Source organism: Pyrgilauda ruficollis, unplaced genomic scaffold (genome assembly GCF_017590135.1).
Source record: "Pyrgilauda ruficollis isolate IOZ18807 unplaced genomic scaffold, ASM1759013v1 scaffold3, whole genome shotgun sequence".
In the NCBI taxonomy this organism is placed as follows: domain Eukaryota; kingdom Metazoa; phylum Chordata; class Aves; order Passeriformes; family Passeridae; genus Pyrgilauda; species Pyrgilauda ruficollis.
Window position 1 is genome coordinate 21265412 of NW_024524377.1, and position 16921 is coordinate 21282332.

Here is a 16921-nt window from a genome sequence, read left to right on the forward strand (position 1 = left end):
AACATTTTAAGCATACCATCACAGTCCACGGGCTTGCGATGCAAAGCACTTTCACTCACCACGCGTAATTAGCTCATCAAGGATGACTCCTTCATGTGGGTTACTTCCTCCTTTCCCGAAGAAATTTAACTTTGCCGAAGTCGTCGGGATTTAAACAACAAGAAAGCCGAGCAGTGCTCATGCAACTACTTCTTTTTAAGAAGTCACTCCGTGTGCCAGGAAAGCAGCGCTCGGTCCAGCCTCGGAGCCCGGGAGCAGGAGCCCCGCACCTTTCCCACGTAACAAAAATCGTTACGCAAATCCCAGGCGCTGCCGAAGCCCCTGACCTATTTAGAGACGCGCTTTATCCTCCCCGCAAACCAGCGATGCTGCGGAGACGCCGCTAAGCCGCCGGCAGCGCGCACCGCGCCCGGGCCGGAGCACAGCCCGGAGCACAGCCCGGGGACCCCGCTACCTGCGGCTCCGGCCGCCAAACTTTGCCCGGCGGCGGCCGCGGAGCGGGCGGGCTGCTCCGGGGCTCCGGCTGCGCATCCCCGGCTCGCCCCGCGCCGCGACACGGAGCAAGGTCCGCGACACGGAGCAAGGTCCGCGACACGGAGCAAGGTCCGCGACACGGAGCAAGGTCCGCGCCGGGCCCCCCGCGCCGCCGCCGCTCACCTCAGCAGCCGCCCGCAGGGAAGGAGGCAGCGCGGCACCGGCCGGCGAGTGGGCGGGCGCCGCAGCCCCGCTCCTGCCGGACCGCGGCGAGCTCGGCGCAACTCCGCCGGAGCCCCACGGCTCTCCCGAGGCGTCCGTCCCTCTGTGCGTCCGTCTGTCCGCCCGGCCGGCCGTGCCCGCTCCCCGCCCCGCCCGCGGGCTCAGGTGGGGCGGGGGCCGGGGTCGGCACGCGGGCGGAGCCTGCGCGCTCGCGCCGGGGGCGGGGCGGCCCCGCACCTGTGGAGGCGGCGGCCGGGCCCGGGATCGGAGCGCCGGCCGGGCCCGGGAGGGAGAGCGGCGCGCCGGCCGGGCCCGGGCTCGGGAGCGGAGCGGAGCGGAGCGGCGGAGCCTCCGGCTGAGGCGAGCGGGGCTGGAGGGGCTCTCCGCCAGCCCAGCGCCGGCCGGGCGCGGCCGCCCCAGTGTGCCCGGAGCCGCTGGGGCTCTGCGTGCCACAGGCAGCGCAGCCTCGTCCCGGGGGCGACAGCCGTGAGAAACAATCCCCGAACACCCGGCTGGAACAGCTCCCGCTTTCCTTACTCCTTCAGCTTTGGTCGTCAGGGGTTGCTCTTCGTTCCCCGAATTCACACAAACCTGTAGCCAGCCTCCCAGCGCTCCTGTCAGAGCTTTAAATAGTAGCCGCTGCTCCTCAGCTCTGTACTGTAAAACGCAAACCCGTGTCCTAAATGTAAACATTACACTAGAAAACATCAGGTTTTGTAAGTACTTAAGAGGAAAATAATAGTGCTAATGGTAGAAACATCAAAATCAATGCAAACTTAAGTGTAAGAGACTTACCAGCATTTCTGTAATTTGAGTTAGCTTTTATAGTTTGAACACTGCTCCTGGAGAATGTGATGCAAACAAAGGGAATCCTGCAGTATTTAATTTGTTATCCTTCTGCAGGAAGGAAAACAAGAGCATTTAAGACAGGAGAAAAACTTCTTGCTGAACTTTAATTTCAGCTTTTGGAGAAGAGCAGTGATATTTAATACTATTAAGAATTGCATCATACCTTGTTTACAGTTTTAAGTTCAATAAGTTCTTTTAGCACTCAAGACAGGAAATTATGAGAGTTTGAATTAATCATCCCATTAAAACATGAAAATAGCCCTTCTTCTGGTGTTTTACCTACCACGAACTTCTTGCTCAGAAGAAATCTGAACTTTAAAGCATGCCTAAGTGTTTTTGAAAGATTTGCTGGTCTCCTACAGAGAGAAAGAGTAGCTGTAAATAGGACACTTTTTTTCCCCCACCAGAAGTCCTGAGTTTGTCTGAATCTGTAGCAGCAGAATAGATGGCACAGTAGGAAAAATCCATTACTGAAACTGGGAATGTTGGACCAGTGGTATAGGAAATTTGAACATCTGCTTCAGCAGCAAACAACAAGAACAGCAACAACAAAAATACCCAGAGAGGGCTTGGGATCAGTCAGATGACAAATGGATCAAATTGATTATCTTGGAAAGGCATGTACATGTATGACTGCACATTAGTAAAATCCAAAATTTTCGTATTTTATTATCTTTTGTCTTTTAGCCCTTTTCAAGACAAACTTGCAGTGAACTAGAACAACCGTCTCCAAAACACATTCAGAAATCTCAAAATAATTCTGACTGGACAAAAACTCAGCAACTTTCTCCTCATATCCAACTTTCAAGATGTATTCTAAAGAACTAAGAATATTGCATCCAGGCAGTACCATTTTATTTATGTAAGCAGCTGTTGTAGTTGCCACAGAGATGTTATTCAATCTTAAATAGAAAGGTGACCATTCACTGTATTTGCTGTTAATATGAAAACGTATAACATTCTTCAGAACAAGTACATTTCTGTTCAGTGGCTCATGATTAAAAAAAAAAAAAAAGATATTTCAGTGAGTTCTAACCATCAGCTTCCTATAGAGAGATGTAATGGGGAGTGATAATCGTATATGGTTTCAACCACTTGATTGAAAAAGTATCTATTGGGCTTGTCTTTGAAAGGCCAGTTCTCATCAGAAATAGCAAAATTTAACCCACAATTGTACACATATTTATGATGCATTTCCCAGCTATCTTCCACTGTGCAACTCACCAATCAGGACTCCAGGTCCCTATCAAATCCTGTGGTCTACAAGATTGTGTAAGGGTGAAGGGTGAAAAATTTTAAATGCCCTGTGATCTGTATTATCAACATGCACATTTCATCTCTATAAATGCTGAAAGTTATGAAATTATAGAATAATTGTAGAACATCAAAACAACTTCAAAAGTGATGTGAGCAACAGGAAGACCGTTTAGCCTGGGAGATTTTATAAGGAGATAACAGGTCTGTAAATTCGGAGGAACCTCTTGGAAAGGAGAGGCTGCTATTGGATGCATTTCTGCTGGAAATCTGCATAAAAACATATAAAACCAGGCAGAGGTGAGATCTTATCCTAAGTAAGAATATGGAGAGTATGAGGACATGCTGAGTATGAATCAGAATTGCATTTTATCACTTCAGACCTTTAAATTTGGGTCTACCAAAACAAACTTGGATGACTTTTCTAAAACATCTGTCACTGAACCTATGTTTAATGTGACACAAGTTTGTAGATGCATGCAGAATGATACATGCAAACAAAACTCTTAGGGATGCCTGCAGCCCAAAATCATTTCAGGATGTCCTGAGAGCTAGGAAATATTTTCTACAAAAGGCAGCAGTAATATTACATCTGGGTGACATTAAATATCATTTTATGAGGAGAGGTCACCACTGGGAAGCCTCAAGCAAGCCTCACGTTCATGACTCACCCTGTAAGAGACAGAGTGCCAGAAATCTTCTCTGTCCCCAGCAAACAAGGAAGCTGCTGTGTTCTCCACACGAAGCTATTTTTTTATATATATCTGAAAGGCCTACTACTTCTTTTGAGGAAGTCTTCCTTTTTGTTTGACTGTTGTACCTTTTTTGAGAATTAAGGCTCAGTAATGTTTTACAATCATCCATTTTAAAAACAAGCTGCCTCAAAGGACCACGGGGCTTGAGGTATGACTAAAGACTTCTTGTTTGTTTGTTTATTGTCTATGCAAAATATGAAAATAGTATCCTAATGCTCCAAATGTTGATTTGCCTTTTTGGTGATCCCATATGGCAAATAATGAAAGGAATAACAACACCAAATACTTTCAAGGTGTGTTACACAAGTATCTCTCTGTGGAAATAAACCAAGCATTTCCAGGACTTCTTCTCAACTGGCTTCTCCAGTGGTAACCTATTAAATGTGAGCTTTGCTGAGAAGTGTTTCAGTAAAAGACACTTCAGAAATTGGGGGACCAGATGTAGACACAGAAACTACAGGTACAGTAATTTCAGTATTTCCCCTCCATTAAGTACCAATGCTTTTATAATGTGAGGTGTTTCTAAGTGATTACCTCAACACATCTTTCCCAGAGTAGTTGCCCCAGATTCTCTAAAGTCAGATTGGCTTTAAGCGAATATGGGCAGCCTTCTGTGTTTGCTTTGCACTCTATCCATTCTAAGACAGTAATAGCTTTGTCACCATGTACATGAGAAGAAGGAACTTGAGAGGTGTTTGGTTTTGTGTTGTTTTTTTTTCTTTTTTTTTTTTTTTCCTGAAGAGACCTAGTAATTTCCATAGTCTTCAAAATTAAGGCCTGATAAGCTGAATTTTAATAAAACACAGTTAAAAATCTCACTTTTTTTTTGCATGGAAAAAATATGGTGAAGAAATGATGACTGAATTAAGATCTTCTGTGCCTGAATCTATGTCCCAGTCCCTTACCAAATGAAGATTTTGGTATTTTCTCATAACCTTTCTTCAAAAGACTTTGTTTGAGTTTTTCCCACTGGTATGCAGTTCCTTGTTTGTCACCTGTTCATTGGGGATTTTGGTTTGGTTTTTTACAATAAAGAGTTGTTTCTGGATCAAGTATTTTTAAAGACTTTAGAAACTTTATAGATTCCCTTACTCAATTTAAAATTCACATCTGTATGCACGTCTTGAGTTTTGGTTCCTCTAAGGAAATCTGACATTTTATAACCAGATAACTTATATGCCTGTACATTTTCCAGCTTTCCTGCTACTGCCTCTGGGGAAACAATCCTAGATTTAGCAGATCTCCATCTGCCTCCCCTGTATAAACAGACAAAGCAACTACTTAGCCAACCTGCTACTTGCTAACCACTGTATTTTTTTAAAGAGGACAGTGATTTGGGTTTTTGTTCTTTTTTTACCTTGCATCTATATTTGATGGAGTTACTTGAGATGCTTTTTGAAATTTGGTATTAACTTCTATTGCTCTTTATTTTTGTCCACATATTTCCAGTTTCCTGAGGTTTTTAAAGTGTGTTGAAGCATCTCACTTGACTTCTTAATAGCTCAAATTTATCCCTTTTTTAAACTTGTGTTTGCTAGCTATATTTAGAATGCTCAATATCAGATGGGAAGGGTGCCTACAAATTATCTGCATTATTCCAAATTATTTGATAAGTTAGTTCATAAAGTATACACATATAAATATCTGCCAACCATTTGATCTTACATAATGTGAGCTATTTGTACTGTGTGACAGATCAGTTAATTCCGGTGATAGTATTTCTATTTCTTGATTGCGCGTTGAGAAAAATTACTTGGATTTAGATTGTAAGCTGTTTGGCACAAGGAATTATCTTTATTATCTACGTCATGCTCAGAGAACCACATCTCTAAGTACGTGCACCATCATGATAACCAGCAAGAAGATGAACCAGAAACACACATGAATGCTTCTTCACAAATGTATTGTCATTTATATGCTCACAGTTAGTTTCAAAGATATTTGTGAACACATGTTTGTTTCGTACTAAGAGAAAACAATATTGAAAGTTGCAGTCAGCAATAAATATTAAGGTTTTATGAAATTATGTTTGTCTGTACTTCATTTCTTTCCCAGCTATGTTAAATTTTTTTTTTTTTTTTTTGCAGGATATTCTTGCTTTGAGAAACTGAAGCAGAAAAAAAAAAAAGTGATCTAAAGAAAAACATATGACATCTTTCCAAGCACTAGAAAACCTGCTAAACCCTTCCTTTCAGTCACAATCTGTTCCAAGACTGTGAGCTCACTGGTACATCAGTGCTATCCTGCCCCCTGGGAATATCAGCTTCACAGATAACATGGAGGACTATTTCTCTGTATAACCAATTTACTGTGAATGCTGGAAACACTGGAGATTTTTTAATTTAGAGGATAAATAATTCAAAAAACAGACTGGGGAAATCTTTGCAAAACAGTGTACAATTTTTAAAATTCTAATTCAGTTCAAGAACAAGATAATTCCTAAACAGGAAAGAACAACTGTGTAAAGAAAGTACGTCAGTAACACAGGACTTAAGAAGTTGAAAACTGGCAGAGAGAACATCTGAAAACCTCCTGGTAAAGTACCCATGTAGGCTAGCCAGATGGCATGCTATTTGTTTTCACTACTTCATTTAACATAGAAACAAACTGTTCTTCAGATGAAAAACAAAACCAATTAGAATATTTCCTTTCCTCAGTGTTCCTAAACCTGAGTCCATTAAAAATCACCAGGGGTTTCCGGATAAGAACTATGCAGTATCTCTTTAAAGTACAGGTGAAAGATCAGAGTCACCTCCTGAGTTCCCATCTGTTTTAAAATAGGATACTGCATGGCAATATTATATATATATATATAAAATATCCTGCACAGCATAGGAGATGAGGAGTTGTGAGAAGGGTAGTATAAGACGTTTGAATGAATACTGTTGTTATTTTGGTGTCACGGAATAAAAAGCAAGGATGCTTACATATTGAAAAAATTTATATTTATATAAAAATGGTGCAACAAACTATAATTCCAAGAAAATCAGACTTGAAAAAATATTTTTTTTTTTGGCTAAGGGCAGCCTCTTCTCCCACAGATTTGCCACTTCAAGGACAGACAAGAAGCCAAGCATATGCAGCATAATTTTGGCACTTTTCCCCTGATGGAAAACTATGAAATAGAAAATCCAATCTAAGTGCTAGTGGTTTAGATCACATGGGAAACTAGTCATCTTCTATCTTGGGCTGTGGATTGAAAAAGGTAGCAAGGATAACTATAATATTTTATTCTTTTCATAGCCAAAGCTTACCTTGTAAAAGTTAGCGTGGAGTCAAATAAAAGGGGTGGTGATGGAAGGCACTTTACAACAGCTTCAAGACCTTCTCTGAACAATAATAATCAAACAAAGCATTACAAAAATTCATTGTGTCCTTGGTTGCTTAATGCTTGAATTAATGCTGTTCAGTATGAAATCTCAGTGCATCATCCAGAACTATAAAATAAATAATAGCCCTGTAATTAATCCCCAAGGGGAATTACCCAACTGACAGCAAGGAGAGGATTTGGCTCCAACTGCAGCTCTGTCTTAAACAAGACCAGTGCAAGTTTGGCAAGCCAGGTGACATGAGCTAGCTGTTCCTCTGAGGTGGTACAGCACGCCGTGAAACCAGCCTGAAAGCAGACACTTCTGTTGGATGCTTTATGCTGGTATTGCAGCATATTTCAGTGTAGGAGGGCAGCACAAGAGCATTTATTGAAAAGGATGAATGTATACATGTCAGCTCTACACTAAAACTTGTACTAGCAATACCTGTGTTATTGGACAGTGTGGGCCAGACTATCAGTTATGGAAATTTATAAGTGTTTGACTACAGGTTTATTGGTTTGACTTTTTCCATCCACCACGAGAGAGACAGCATATCAAAACTTCCCTCTCATATGGAAACATTTCCTTTTCTATACTAAAATTTTCCCCCTTTTCTGTCAAAAGATAACTCATAAAAATACAGGACAAAATGCAAATCAACTGAAATAGTTACAAAACCTGAATGGAGACCAGTTGTAAGAATATTTAAAGGACAAGTTGCAGCTGTGCTTAATTTCAGCAGAAATGTGAGAAATTGCATCAATAGGGTGGATGCCTCTTGACACGCTGGATGAGTCACACGAATCAGTCTACAGGCACAGTAATTGGACACCTTCTAGAGCAGGCTTGTGCCACTGGAACAGCACAGGAGGAGAAAAAAACACTACACAAGATTTAGATCATTCTGATTTCTTACTTTCAGTGGAGTCTTATGCCTGCCTACACATATACATTTAAGCTGCAGGAAGTTACTTCTGCTTAACTAGTAGGAGGGATGGATATATTATGTGGATATACCATTTTTTAAATACACAGGGATTTCATGCATAGTGTTGAAACTGGGTTATTCTATTGGTAAAAGAGTAATATTGTGATTACTAAATTGTAGTTGGTAGGTAACATAGTAAAGTAACTTCAGGAAACTTAAGTTCACCAACTTGACTGCTTACTCATTTTAAAGATTAATTTTAATACGCAGCACTGTGGTTTATATATTTTATATATTTTAAATACCCAGCACAATGTATAATTAATTAGCTGCTTATTAAATATACAACTCCACAGCCTTAAAAATTACAGCCATAGAATAACCATATTTGCCACTGAGACACACAACAACTTTAAAACATTTATTCTTTCCTTAGATTGTTTGGATGGATTGTCTACATTAAGATTTTAGGAGAATAATAATATAAATTATATCAAAACTTAATTTCTACATCTGATTTTCTTAGGGTTTATAACTAAACTGGGAAAAGTTGGTTTTTTTCCCTAGCACATTTTCATTCATTAGTTTACTCTCCATTCTCTCAAAAAAAGACAGCAATAGATAGAGCTTAATTATATACTAAACAGATCAAAAGCTGCCTCCATATGATTGCACAGTCCCAGAAAAAGAACAGTCACTAAAATAGTATCCTGCAAACAAAATTGCATCTGGTGTAACCACAGAGGAGCAAATCAAACCTCATGTGCAATGTAAAAAGTGCACTACCATGAGATCTGCCTTCTCCGTCTGAGGAGGCTTAGCACGTACTGAAAAAGAGTAGCTTCAGCACTGGCAAAAGAAAGAGCAGAACAGGAAGCTCTCAGATCTCAGAAGAGACCTGCTTAGGCTACAGCTGCAAAAACACATCTGCACCTAGCCTTATACCGCTGGGTTTGTTCCCACACCAAGCTCCTCAGAGAGCAGAGGGAAGGTGGCTCTGTGAAACCTTTCCCAAGGCTGTGGGAGATGGGACTGAGCCCCCCTTGAGGGCAGAATCTCTGCAGGGCAGGCAGGCCTGAGGCACTGCTTTATGCGTGCCAGGCTCTGTGCTTCCTCAGAACTAGTGAAAAACACATCGGGAGCTCTCTTCTTCATGAGGCCTCTGCTGGCTGCAGAACGAGTTTGTCTCCTGGGTTGTGAGTACCAATGGCTGGAAGGAAATACAGCAGCAGTCCATGGATAACAATAAGGCAGAGGGATCTCTGGGGGCTGTTCAAGGTCTAGTGTAGGTTTTGGAGGATGTGCAGATTTTGGTAGCAGATTTGCTGCCTGTGGCAAAAGGGGGAAGGAAATTCCCCTTAAGCTCCTACCATGTCTGTTTGATGGAAGCTCCAAGGGGAACACTAATGAATATTCTGCACTCCACACAGATAAGAGAATGCTTCAGTGTGCAGATGCGCATTTATCTACACAACAACAAATGCACTTTATATATTAGGGAGGTTTTATCAAAGTTGGTCTGCTCTGTAATTATGTCGAGGAATGAATTGGGTGGAATTTAAATTAGTTAAGGTAATGAGCTATTAACCTAGAGGATCTTTTACCAAATGATTCAAGTGCATTCAATCTTTGCCTCTTCCCTCCAACTCCATTGTAAAGGTGAAATGAAAGACTAAGTTGATCAGGATATCAGCAGTCATGGCTATGGCAGAATTCAGCAGAAATGAAAAACAGCGTTCCTTATACTAAGCTATGCAGGTATATTAAAGCAGTAGGAATTTTAATTTTTTTTTATTACATTTGCACAATGTCCATGTACAGCATGGGCAAATAGGAAAGAATCATGACAACAAATTAATTATTTCTGGGTTCAGAATGAGAGGAAGACTAAGTGATGCACTGCTCACATCTCCACCTACACAAAATCCCTATCTCTCACAATTTTTAGCTCATTAGGGGCAAATTTTCTTTCTTTCTTTTTTTTTTTTTTTTTCCAGTAAACACACAGGAAATCACCTGTTTGGAAAATATGTGGGAATCTGGCAACTGCATGGCAGAAACAGGTTGCCATGTCTCCGCAAAGGAAATGATGCATGACAAGACTGTCTCCTCGTCTCCTCTGCCAGCCATCATCCCACAAAACCATCCATGCTCCTCCAATTCCCTCTGGAGCTTAAAACCTTCAAGACAGCACCATAGTGGGGAAATGGGCTCTCCCTAAGAACCTGCGTTTATTCTTTCTTTGCAGTAGAATGGGGGACTCTAAACGGGCCCAAAAAAAATTTCATGAGAAATCTGCAGCTTTGTCACTCACTGCTTTCAAATCTGAGCAGAGAAGGGAGCGAAGGCTCTGCAGAACAGATCAGGGAGACAAAGCCAGCTCTGGCTGCCCAGCTCGAAGCTCCTCTGGCACAGACTGAGCTCGCAAAGCGCTGTGCAACCCAAAGAGAGCGCGTTCTATGCAGCCCTGTCTCCAGCAAGGAAGCCCACCAGGAGCCTGTTCCCTGTGCCCGTAGTGAGCTTGTGCCAGGCTCCGGGGGTCCCTGCGAGCCCTGCCCAGGGCTGCACCAGCCAAGAGCCCGCTCAGCCCCAGCTCCGGCTGCTTCTGGACACAGCGCTGGCTGCCAGCAGCGCTTCCCCGGCTGCAGCTCGGTGCCCGGCCCTGCCCCGCTTCCGTCGGGCCGGAGGGGCAGGGACCGGCTGCTGAAGCGCTCCCGGCAGCAGGCAGGGCCAAGGAGTGTCCCCTGCCCTGCTCTCCAGCGTGTGACATCCCCTCTGTGCTGTGCCAGGAGCTGCGCCTTGGAGCCCGCGGGAACACATGGACTGAAAAATCCACAGGGAGTGATGCTGCCTTCACGCTTCCTCCTGCTTTTGTCACCTGCTGCAGCAAGTCGGGGACACGGCAGCTCTGCAACGTCTACTCGTGATTGAACTAAGCAGTTCAAGAGATTAAGATCGTTTTCAATAAATAAAAATATTTTATTTCACTGGGGTTTTTTGGTCCTTGGCATGAAACAAATTAAACTCAAGCTGTTCCTCAAGTAATTTCAAATGAGGCTGCTCAACCACCTGGACTCACAACATTTTTCACACCCAGTCTCTTTATCTTACTCATTTCCTCTCCCTTTAAATACATTTTTAAATGTATTTGAACTAAAGTCCTTGAATTATCCTCTTGGAAAGATTTTAATCTTTTCTTTGGCAATTTAATCTTTTAATTCAAGCAGTCAGTTGTATATCAAAGGTCTTTAGGGAAACGATTGACCTAATTTTTAGATATGTGATAGATATTCAGTCAAAAGTAAAAGTATTAACTTAAATGCAATTAAAATTATAGGAATCTACTTGGAATAATCTGCTTTGTCTGGACTTTCAAAAAGCCTGTAATAAGTCCCACATAAGAAGCTATTAAAAAAACAGTCATTTGTGAAGTACGAGATCCATGATTTGGGACGTGGTGCTAGACAGCTTACACAGACATGGTCAATATTCTGTGTGGCAAAAGGTTAACACTGAAACAGTCCCAAACCCATGTTCCAGCAGTGTATAGTATAGCAAGCTGCCACTCACCTTACTTAAAACAAAAGTGAACAGAAAAGCAAAGAACTCAAATTAATTGAAAGTACAAAACATTGGCAGCTGAAAGTCTTTGTTGAAAAGAACAGAGTAATGGGCACTAGAAGAAATCTTTTGAATTATTCATACAAGTTTGGTGTACAAGTTGTAGAAGAAAGACCGGAGCATCACTGTGGACAGCTCAGTTGCTGTCAAGAAACAAACACTATTTGGAACCGACTGTTCCATAGCATAAGGAAAAGCAAAAAACAATCCAACAAACACAAACCAGAAAATACAATGACATTTTGAAAATTAGTGGTATGGTCCCATCAACAGGAATGCTCTGTTTGATGGCCCCAGAGAACAGTTTAGAATCACAGGGAAAAGTGTGAGAGAGAAAGAAGAGAAGCAATAAATACAATTATAGGCTGTGAAGGCTTTTCTTCTGAAGTGAAATGCTACAGAAATGTTTACAGAAGAGATGAATAGAAAAGCATTTAGCCCTGAACACAGGCAATAATCAATATTATATGGAAGAGAAAATGAGCACTTCTATCTTTTAACAGGAGAAACATTCAATGAAAATGAAAACAATACATTTAAAACATATTACAGCCTTTTTTCTTTCTGACAATTCTACAAGAATAGTCTACAAGGTTTGTGGAATCATCTGAAACACTGATTGATAAGAAACTAAGTATTTCACATGTAATTCAGAACAATAGGGGGGGCAGAAAGCTTATTAAGAAAATAAGAGGGGCTCTCCAGAGATGAGTTTCTCTATTCCCCCTTTAAATTATGATTATGAAAGGAGACTATAATGGTCTTCCATGAAAAAGAAGAGACTGGACTTATTAGGAGGAGGGAATAAAATAAGCCTAAATGAAAGCCAACAGTAGGGTTAAAGTGCAAATTAAAGCTGTGACTCAAAATGAGTTTCACAGACTGATGACAACTGCCATGCAACTAACCTTGAAGCTCACTCTCCCTCGACTAATGCATGATATACAGATCACAAAACCAATGACTCTTCATGCTGTCTTTTCTTTATAAACTACAGTGAAACTGCAATCAAGGAAATGAAGCCTTCCTATAAATACTGTGAAACAAAGGAAGCTTTTGATTCTATATGCAATCAAAATGAGGCAGACCTCGAGTTTTGGGTAGAAATCCTGTGCACTAAATCCAGCCTTGCTCTTTAGCACAGTGGTAATCAGAGGCACACAGACCACAGGATGCCCCACCCATCTTGCTGGCATCCCGAGGCAGAGCCTCATCTCGACATGCACAGTGCTCTAGTGAAGCTTCAGCTTCGCTTACTCCTGGAAAGTAGAATTGCAGGTGTATAAAACCTCAGAATGTGACAGCAAAATACAACACTAGCAATGCTGGGTTTTTTTAATCCCACCTTTTGAAGCGCCTGTCACGAGGTACTATAAAAAACTAGATATTTTTCCTCTTTGGTGGCACTATATTACACCATGTATCAGCAGAGAACCTCAGTTAATTTACCACACACCTTTTTTCTCCCAGCCAGATTTCACATCATCAAGACTATGAATATTTTACACCATTAACAGGGTATAGACGAAAAATAGTGTTTGTGAGCTATTCAGATAGCATGGTGATAAAGCTCATTACAGAGTAAAAATAGCTGAAATTTATTCCAATGAACTATATTAATTCACAAATACAACTAATTTTAAACCCTTGCGTAACAAGAGAATGAAAATAGAAGACTGCATGCAAGTGTATGTGCTTATACATACGAGGAGAACTGAAATACACTTCTCCAGCACATCTGCACCCCTGTAAATAGAGAGCTGAAAATGAAGTGGGAGGAAAGAATTTCTTCTCAAAATAAAGCAAACAAACCAACTCCGCATGCATGGGGATGAATAGCTTAGCCCGAGGTTCCTTCCTCAAAGGACATGTCCTTCTCTGGCATGGCCGTAGCAAGGAGCCCATCCTCACAGTTTCTCCTCACAGCCATAATCACAAAATGCACACAATCTGCAGAAAATGATGGGCTGCAGAGCACTTGTGGATGAATTGTGAAAGAATTCCCGGTTCAAACAAGTACAGGGATCAAAGCAGCCTGATGCACCATCTCTCTCTCACAAAGAGAGCTAACAAGGTTTTTCTTCTGTGCAGACAAGAGAGGACAGGAAGGAACAGAGTTGCAAAGGGACGTTATTTTTCCCAAATGTGTATTTTCAGTTTCTCATTTCAATCATTGATCGAGTAAGTCACTTGGCTTCAATTTTTTCTTAAGCACTTTCATGTCCCATTTCTGGTGACTCACAATGAAGTGTATGGCAGGACCTTGTGAATCTAATCAAAGAACCAGAGCCTATGGAACAGAAATCCAACCTCAGGGCCTGAACAAAGGAAGCATATTCATTAAAAGAGTGCATTCCACTCCAGGTAGCCATCACTTAAGTCTTCCTTCCTCATAGGAAGCCACAAAGGCTGTCTGCACCCCCAGCAGTCTGGGGGTATTAGATTAATATGATCTAATACACCAACTTTTCAATTGCCTATTTCAACCCAAAAATTGCCTATTTCAACCCAAAACCAGAACTTTCTGTCCACCATAAATCTCCCCTGAGACCTGTGAAGACAGATTAACAGACAGGACCTGAACCCTACCAGCAACTTAAACCTCCTTCTCAAGGTGAATATATAGACACCAAAACTGGGGCATGAAATGCCATTTTTAAAAGGGAACGGAAAGACATGACCATCTTTTCTTTTAGGAGGGACACCTGGGAGATGGGAAGGGGAGGACAGTTTAAAAGGGATGTGTTGGCATGCATTTCTGTGAAGAAGTGTGTTTAAAGCTCCTAGCAGTCAGGAGTGGTGGTGTGAGAGGGAGGAGGGCATTCTCACTAGGACTGAAACAGCAAAACACAAGATTGCTGTCAGCTATCTAACTGTCAGTGGAATCTTCCTGCAACACTGCTGGACTACACTATTTTTTACAGTTTCTTCTAATGAAAAACTGGGACACTTCACAATTTCCCATAAAGACATTCACTTATAACTGAAAATCAGGAAGAGGATGAAGGAGGAAAGCATTTGCAAAAGCGAATGTTGGTGTAATGAAGTTATTCCCTCTGGGCTCTCTCTATAGCCAAGAGAGGCTCTTTCAGTTCATTGTACGCTGAGGGATTCTCTGTTTATGACCCCTAAAGAGCCATGGCAGATGAGACACAGCGTTCAAGCAGCCATTGTGGATCCTCAGTGCGCAGGAACAGCTGACCAGACCTCCTGCTTATCTTACTTAGGATGTTAGTAGAGCAAAAAATCAGCGAAATGTGCAGCAGCATAGCACACCCAGCTCTGCACTTTGCAGTGCTGGGAAAGGCAGGGCAGGGTAGGATGCACCTCTCTTGTAAGAGCCCTGCCCAGGTGGAAGTGATGGATAAACAGGCTGAGCAGTGCACAGCTCTCATAAACTGCTGCAGGAGTGTTTATGGCCAAAAGACTCAGGTGATTATGTAGTGAGAAAATACCAACTCCTGGCATTCCCTACAGGCACACGGAGGACTATGGGATTCAATTCTCTGCTGGATATTGATCCCTCTTTACTTTTTCTGCTGTTACTCAATACCACTGTGGCTCCTCTGAGGGCACACTGGCAGACACAGAACCTCTTTATCCAAATTCAGAAACCTGTAAAACTCTACCGATTCTTTTTCCTAACAAAGGCAGTGCAAAAAAAGGCAATCAGAAAGGAATGTTAACAAATGGAAGACTGATTAACCTCATAAAATTTGCAATTGCCCTGTAACTCATTATTCTGAAGTAAGGAGAAGGCAAGCAGCACACCTGGTCACTAGGCGTGTGACACACAGTGTTCCTTCAGCCAAACTGTCCTTTAAAGATTATTTTTTGATGCATTATGCAAGTGATATATCATACATTTTTAATATATTTGTGGCATTATACTTTTCTAAATGGCTAACACTGCATGTGATAATAAAGTTCAAAAGGGACAGGGAAAAAATGAAAAAAGCTCTAAGTGAAGCAGGAGAAAATCAAGAAAAGCCTAATGAAAGCACTGAGCAAAACCAATACAGGCAATACAGTAGCAGCATCTGTAAGTGACTACATCAAACATCTTATTCCTCTCCCTTTAAAATCAATGAATATTTCTCCAATTACCTTAGGTATTATTCCAGGGCAAGAAAAAGGTGCTGAAAAGTTCCAGTCTTTATAGGATGGCGTGAGCTTATTTATAGGGTCTTGAAAATACAAGGAATCTTGAAATTATACTAAATTCTAGGTAAGGTAGTAAGAAAGGAATTCTTACACAGCTTTTTATGATACAAAACACCCAGAATGTGAACTTTCACAAGAGATTTGTGAAAAGAGCATAAAGTGCCTCAAAAGCAATAGGTAAGCCACTGAAAAAAAGCAAAGGGATCACCAATTTTCAAGAGAGTGATATGGTTAAGAACAATTTGGTCAAGATTTTGTTTAAATAATTAAGAAGCAATACCAGTCACCAAGTGAAAATCAATCAGCATTGCACCCAGACACCTGTGCCAGCAGCCCTGGCAAAAACAGCTCTGACTTCACTTACCTGTCATGGGCACCTTGACACTGGAAACAAATTCTCTCATGGAGCTTTACATCCTCTTACACATCCTTGCTCTTTCCTTCACCATCTTAAGGAATGTTGCACCTTGTTTTCTCCCTGAGGAAAGATTTTGCTGCCCCCTTTATTTCACAAAATACTTGGAAAAAATATTCAAAATGGACATCACTTGAACAGTCAAAATGTGGCAACAATACCAAGGGTATGGGCCAACAGTACCAAGGTTTTAAGCTGCATCCTCTCCCCCCCTTTTTTTTTTGTTGTTAATTTTTTTTTTTTTTTTTTGAAGTTAAAGGAAAATGCTTGATGACATTCATGAGTAGACAAGAAAAGACAATCCCTAACTAGTCTCAGCCAAATTACAGACTTGAGGAAAACCTAAAAAAAGGAGAACATCTCTGAACTGACCTAAAGTTTTTCCAGTTTATAAAGTTGTATTTTCCTCCTGCCTCTTTTAACCTATAATTCATTTTTCGCCTAGTTTTAATAAAAATACCCCCTTATAGTCTGCATTTTGATTTCAGTTTCTTTTAAAATATTTTGACAAATTTAAAGCACCATAAAAATATACTTCATCTTACAGAAAATAAACTGAAGGACAGGTCTCCCTACTCTCTGCATGTTATTGGAGTAACTGGAGTAAATTCTCTGCTCACTTAATAACAGACTCCTGCTCTTTTAGATTGTCTGAGACAATTAGCCTTATGCTTTCCTCAGCAGTGAAAGACAATTCAAAGTAGTTTAAGAATGATGTATGAGGATAAGCTACTGTTTTCTTTTATATTTATAAAACTGTACCAATGTAATAGCAGGCAGGCATTTAAATTGCTACTGGAGATTCAAGCACCCACCCTAGCTCCTGTATTTTTTGGGAGTCTGACATGTACTAAGCTATTTTAGAGTACACCCTGTATTTAAGTTAAGAAGGGTTATGCTACTAGAGCCTCAAGTAAATTAGAGAATA

At 41.3% G+C, this 16921-nt stretch overlaps 1 protein-coding gene across 1 annotated transcript in view; it reads right to left on the reverse strand.

Annotated features, from left to right (window-relative positions):
- Positions 1-753, reverse strand: part of ZNF385B (zinc finger protein 385B) — a 155593-nt gene extending 154840 nt beyond the window's left edge. The window contains exon 1 of the mRNA XM_041473180.1: positions 658-753. The gene's annotated coding sequence lies outside the window, so the exon portion shown is untranslated. The remainder of the gene's footprint in view (positions 1-657) is intronic.
- Between the last annotated feature and the right edge of the window lie 16168 nt (positions 754-16921).